The sequence below is a fragment of the Panicum virgatum genome, chromosome 9K, assembly GCF_016808335.1.
Source record: "Panicum virgatum strain AP13 chromosome 9K, P.virgatum_v5, whole genome shotgun sequence".
NCBI classification, from domain to species: Eukaryota; Viridiplantae; Streptophyta; class Magnoliopsida; order Poales; family Poaceae; genus Panicum; species Panicum virgatum.
This window is the reverse complement of record NC_053144.1, coordinates 23,111,768-23,118,313: the sequence shown is the minus strand read 5'-3', so window position 1 is coordinate 23,118,313 and position 6,546 is coordinate 23,111,768. Positions and strand designations below refer to the sequence as shown.

The following is a 6,546-nucleotide window of genomic DNA, read 5'->3' as shown; positions in this document are numbered from 1 at the left end:
CAGCTAAATCATTTAATGTAAATCAGATGAGTACAACAGAAGCTCCAGAAGCGACCGGTCAGACCGCTTGTGCCGACCGGTCAGACCAATCCAGTCCCGTTCGGTGCACAGAGCCGACCGGTCAGACCAGACACCCCGACTGGTCAGACCGGTCCAACTCAGAGTGGTTACAGCAGAGGATAGATCAGTATCGGGCACGTACGAACGATACGTGTGAAGCCATTGAAGATTCTGATGATCTAGACAAGCTGGGCCAAGGGTTTGCATCGGCCGATCCTTTAGAAAAGGTAGACATTGGTGATAGAACTATCCCTAGGCCGACCTTTGTAAACAAAAATTTATCGGCTGAATATAAAGCCGATTTGGTTAATTTATTGAAGGAATATGTTCATTGCTTTGCTTGGGAGTATCATGAAATGCCCGGTTTAAGTCGTGATCTTGTTGAGCATCGTTTACCGATTAAAGTCGGTTTTAGACCTTATAAACAACCGGTTAGGCATCTCAATCCAATTATTTATGACCGAATTAAGACTAAAATTAATCGTTTACTTGATGCTGGATTTATTCGGTCTTGTCGTTATGCTGATTGGATCTCTAATATTGTGCCCGTTGAGAAAAAGGATTCGGGGAAAATTAGAGTGTGCATTGATTTTAGAGATCTTAATAAAGCTACTCTCAAGGATGAATATCCTATACCTATAGCCGATATGTTGATCAATGAGGCTTCCGAACATCGTGTCATTAGTTTTCTTGATGGTAACGCCGGTTACAATCAAATATACATGGTCGAAGAAGATATATCTAAAACGGCCTTTAGATGTCCAGGATTTGTCGATTTATTTGAGTGGGTTGTTATGACTTTTGGTTTGAAAAATGCGGGTGCTACTTATCAAAGAGCTATGAATTTAATCTTCCATGATTTGCTTGGTGTCATCTTGGAGGTGTACATTGATGATATTGTCAATAAATCGGCCGGTTTGGATCATCATTTAGCCGATTTGAGACTTGCTCTTAAGAGGATGCGCCGGTATGGTTTGAAGATGAATCCACTCAAATGTGCTTTTGGTGTATCGGCTGGAAAGTTTCTTGGCTTCATTATTCATGAGAAGGGAATAGAGGTTGATCCTATAAAAATTGAAGCCATGAGGAAGGTTGAAGCCCCTACATGCAAGAAAGATTTACAGAAGTTATTGGGCAAGGTAAATTTCTTGAGAAGGTTTATATCTAACTTGTCCAAGAAGATCGATGCTTTTACTCCTATTCTTTGGTTAAAAGATGAAACCGAATTTACTTGGGAGGCAAAACAGCAAGAAGCGTTTAAGAAGATCAAGATTTATTTGTCTTCGCCACCCGTACTCAAAGCACCTAGGAGAGGAGTACCTTTCAGACTTTATGTGGCTGCTGAAGACAAGGTTATTGGGGCTGCTTTGACTCAAGAAACCGAAGGGAAGGAGTATAACATTACATATTTAAGCCGACGACTTATTGATGCGGAGACGAGGTATACATTTATTGAGAAGTTGTGTTTGTCTCTTTATTATGCTTGTATCAAATTAAGGCATTATCTACTATCTAGTACTTGCATAGTAGTATGTCAAACCGATGTGATCAAACATATGTTACAAAAACCGATTTTGAGTGGTAGAATCGGCAAGTGGGCTTATGCTTTGGTTGAATATGATTTGGCTTGTGAACCTTTAAAATCTATGAGGCCAAATTGTAGCGGATTTTATTGTTGAGCATTGGATTAATGACAAGCATGATCAAGAAGTTGGCTATATTACTTGCACACCATGGAAGTTGTACTTTGATGGATCGGTTTGTGATGATGGTCAAGGGGTTGGTGCTGTTCTTATTTCTTCGAATGGTGCTGTTTTTGAATTTTCAAACCGATTGGAGGAAGGGTGCACAAATAACCAAGTTGAATATGAGGCTCTTCTATTTGGCTTGGAATTCTTGCAATCCATGGGCGTGAAGCATGTTGAAGCCTTTGGAGATTCTCTTCTGGTGGTGCAGCAAGTATCTAAGGTATGCCAGTGCTATAATGGTTCTCTAAATGCATATCTTGATAAATGCCTCGATGTTATTTCTTCTTTCGATGAATTTATTATCAAATATATTCCGAGGGAAGAGAATGGAAAGGCAAATACTCTGGCTCAGCAACCATCTGGCTATAATGTTACGAAAAAATATTTGAACATTCGCAAGCCGATGCAAACGAAAGCCGAGTGTCTGGTTCTGGACGCACCGGTCCGACCGGTCAGCGAAACCGGTCTGACCGCCCAGACCGGTCTGACCGGTGATGCAGCTGCTGGTTCTGATTCGGCCAAAAAAGATGATTCAATTGTCTCGGCCGAAGTCCAAGATTGGAGGGTTCCTCTTATATCGTATTTGAGAGATCCTGGTCATGGTGCAGAGAGAAATATTCGGTGTTTGGCTTTCAAGTACGTTTTAATTGACGATGAACTTTATCATCGAACTGCCGAAGATTTGCTTCTCAAGTGTTTAGACTCGGATCAGACCCGCGTTGCTATGGGTGAGGTTCATGAAGGTATTTGTGGTACTCATCAATCGGCTCCCAAGATGAAGTGGTTACTTAGAAGAGCCGGTTTCTATTGGCCCACTATGCTATCCGATTGTTTCAAGTACTATAAAGGATGTGAAGAATGTCAGTTGTTTGGTGATTTGCAATTGGTGCCTGCTGCGCTGATGCATCCTATTATTAAACCATGGCCGTTCCGAGATTGGGGGTTGGATTTCATTGGACAAATTAATCCTCCATCTTCAAAGGGGCATCGCTTCGTGTTGGTTGGTATGGATTATTTCACTAAATGGACCGAAGCGGTTCCTTTGAAGAATATGACACATAAGGAGATAATTGAGTTTATTACTGAGCATATTAATCATAGATTCGGCATTCCACAAACTTTGACAACGGATCAAAGTTCTTCATTTATATCAAAAGAGGTGCGTGCCTTTGCCGAATCTTACAAGATTAAGTTGCTCAATTCATCTCCATACTATGCTCAGGCCAATGGGCAGGCCGAGTCTAGTAATAAGATTTTGATCAAACTTGTCAAGAAGAAGATAGAAGAAAATCCTAAGAGGTGGCATGAAGTGTTATCCGAAGCATTGTGGGCTCATCGTATATCTAGACATGGTGCTACTAAGATTACTCCTTTTAAGCTTGTGTATGGTCAAGAGGCTGTTTTACCCGTTGAGGTAAATCTGGATGCATATAGATTGGCAAAGCAAAATGACCTCTCCGCTGTTGATTACCATGATTTGATGATGGATAATATTGATGAGGTGACCGACAAGCATTTGAAGGCTTTGAAGGAGATTGAGAAAGATAAGCTTCGGGTGGCTAGAGCTTACAACAAAAAGTTAAAACTTAAATCTTTTCAGGTTGGGGATCTGGTTTGGAAGACAATTTTGCCTCTTGGGATGAAAAGCAACAAGTTTGGCAAATGGTTGCCAAGTTGGGAGGGTCCATACAAGATTATCAAAGTTATCTCTGGTAATTTGTATATGGTGGAGACGGTGCAAGGTGAGCATCTACCAAGGGCTATCAATGGGAGGTACTTGAAGAAGTTCTATCCTAGTGAATGGTAAAGTGCATGAGGACGAAGATGGCCGGTATTGGATATCGCCTTTAGTTTTATTTTTTAGACTTCTATGCTCTGTATAGAACATGTACATCAGGATAGTTCTTGTGTTTTGACTTGTGAAACTCACCAAAAAGCAGGGGGGCATATGTTGACAGTCAATTCTGGCAGTTCAGAGGCCGACCGGTCAGACCGGTCTGTCCAGTTGTAATCCGAGTAGGCTTCATTTTATTTTGGAAATTCTTGTATAAACCGATTTGGAAAGGGGTACGACTTCCCCGGCCTATAAATATAAAGGCTAAGGCCGATTGAGGTATTCCCAATCGAATCAATCAAAATATCGCATTACTTTTTATCTCTCAAATCCTAATCTTTTCCAACCCTAGATTGCTTTTTTCTTTCGTCTCGACGACGTTTGAAGACGTTCTGAGTGGTCTGCCGACCTCAGAGCAACCTTAGCCGCGCAAGCTCCGACGGGGTCCTTCCCGAGCTCGCGTTTCTAGGTCTTCGCGGTTCTCTGCTCCACACCGGTCAGACCGGTCTGCGGAACCGGTCAGACCGGTCCGCCAGGGCATCACTGGTTCAGATCGTTTTGACGATCTTCTGCGCGTTCTAGCACATTCGAGTGTGATGGCGCGATTCTGTGTCAACACAAACAAAGTGATCTCCTTTCCATTTTTCTTCTTTAGCACAGCTCCAGTTTGTAGCTAAGTTATTTCCTTTCCACGGTTACAGCCTGTTTCTCATCTTCCCCCAGATGCCCTCAAAGGCTTTCACCCTCAACATTTCTATCACCAGAACAGCAGGAATTTCATATTACGAGTTATGGTTTTGTCATCACATGTTATCTTAACAACAGTATCATCCGGATAGTGAAAATATTAACCCCTTTGGAAATAGATACGGCTCAACCCTTCAATGTAGCCTATTTTATTTGCTGTGTCCGAGATGTTGGCAAGTGCATCTGCTGCCATGTTAAAAAGCAAAGGCGAGAGCAGATCACCCTGCCTCAACCCCTATGAGTTTTGAAATATGGCTCATAATTCAATTTATGACACTGTTCAAATCCCTTCCTTTGTAGTTGTAGCACCTCCATATTTGTTAGTGACTATGTATTAATTCCTATGTTTGCTGCAGGATTCGTAATAACCTGAACTATGAAGCCCGAACATTCATTCAGGGCTTAAACATACCGGATTTTCATTGTGAAAATCCAGTTGTTCGCATACTTGAGATGCCTCAACCAGAGCGGTAGGGCTTGAGTCCAATTAAACTTGATTGACCGTAATAGATTGGTCGTCTTCTTTTTTTATATAGTTAATGATAAATGTTATGCAGCTAAGGCCCATACTATTACGGTCCATACTATGGTAATGAACCAGCTAAGGCCCATACTATTCACTGTGGGGAATCTTCCATGACAATAGCGCGCACTACCCAAGTAGGCAGAATCATTCTCACAAAAGCTCTTATAAAACTTTCAAGGAATCATAGCCAAGGCAGGAGTTTCAATGGTCAGTATACATTGGATCAAATATTGGTTAATGATAAGCTGGATGTTGACATTGCTGCACAATTTTGTGAAAATCCGGGACGTACATCAGAGCAACTTGATTTTGTTAGACTTGCTAATGATTTACTCCCAGAGTATAGGGTTGATGGCAAGATGCCTGGATATTTTAGGAGTCTGGAGCAGTCCCTAAGAAGCTATATCGACCATTTAAGTTATGGTGCAGATATGTTGCAGAAGTTTCATAAGTTTATTGAAGCACATCCTGTGAAGCCATCCCTTACTAGATTAGCTGTGATTGATGACATCTATTCTGCTCATCAGTCGCTGACAAGGATTGTGAAGAGACTGCTTCAGTGGATATTGAATTCAGTGCCACTAGTTAGTGACTGGAGACTGGCATTCGATGAGCAAGATGATGAGGAGGAATCTAAATCTCGTGCAGCTCCAATTCATAAGGTTGTTTATAATAAGCAGCACAAGGAAAAACAAAAACAAAAGGACGGAAAGGGATGGAAATGGATCCAAAATAGTAAATGTTGATGGCAATGTTGAAACAACTGAAATCATTGAAGGAGGTGATGAGCAGACATCCACTGACTCAAAAAAGCAACCCTTGTCTGGCACTACATAAGGGGGGTTGATATTTTTGCGCCATGTTCGTCACCATGGTGCAGAAGGCTCCATGTTAAGTGTTAAACAGTAGCTGGTGGCCTAATTTGCTATAGTGTAACATAAGATTAGCTTCTGTTATTTGCATCTTAATTAACTGCTGTTATATAGAATTTTAATAAAAAAATATTTTCATTTCAAGGACGACATGGGCAGGCAGCAGTTGCAACAACTGTCTGAGATAGACTTGCTTAATGCATAAGTCTTTGAGATTGTGCTGCCAGCTGTCTTAGAAAGCTTATAACATATAATATGGATAATTTCCGTACCGGGCATGGTGAGGCTGCATATGATGAGCCTGAGAGCTGCATTGATTACGTGTATGTATTTTTTTTTCTGCAGACTCGAGGAAATACTGGAACAGTATAGAGACGCCCTGAAGTTCTCAGCAGGTACTGTATGTATTCAGCTTTGCCAATTTTGTAGAAAATGGGTTCAAGATAGCTGTTTTCCCATTCTATTGCTCCCGCTCGAACATAACTAGTCTATATTTTAGAGGTTAAGTGATGATTTTGCAAGTTAAAGCATAGTTGTCTTTTAGTGGTCGAGTGGAATCCTTGTTTTCAGTGAGGCAACCTGTTTCCATCATCCTTTTGGCAGGTGCTGGTACAACACTGATTTCATTTGGCCCTTCCCTCATTGATGAAACTTTTGTAGTGCTTTTAGCAAGTCCTTGTTTAGTTTCTTAACAATGTGTATGAATGTATTGTTTTTCTTTTCCTAACAGACGTTTCTCTTTGTTTTTGTAGTTCCTGA

The 6,546-nt window shown here is 41.2% G+C and overlaps 1 pseudogene; it reads left to right on the top strand.

Annotated features, from left to right (window-relative positions):
• The first annotated feature begins 5,025 nt into the window (after positions 1 to 5,025).
• LOC120647840 lies at positions 5,026 to 6,034 on the top strand (annotated as a pseudogene).
• Positions 6,035 to 6,546: the final 512 nt, after the last annotated feature.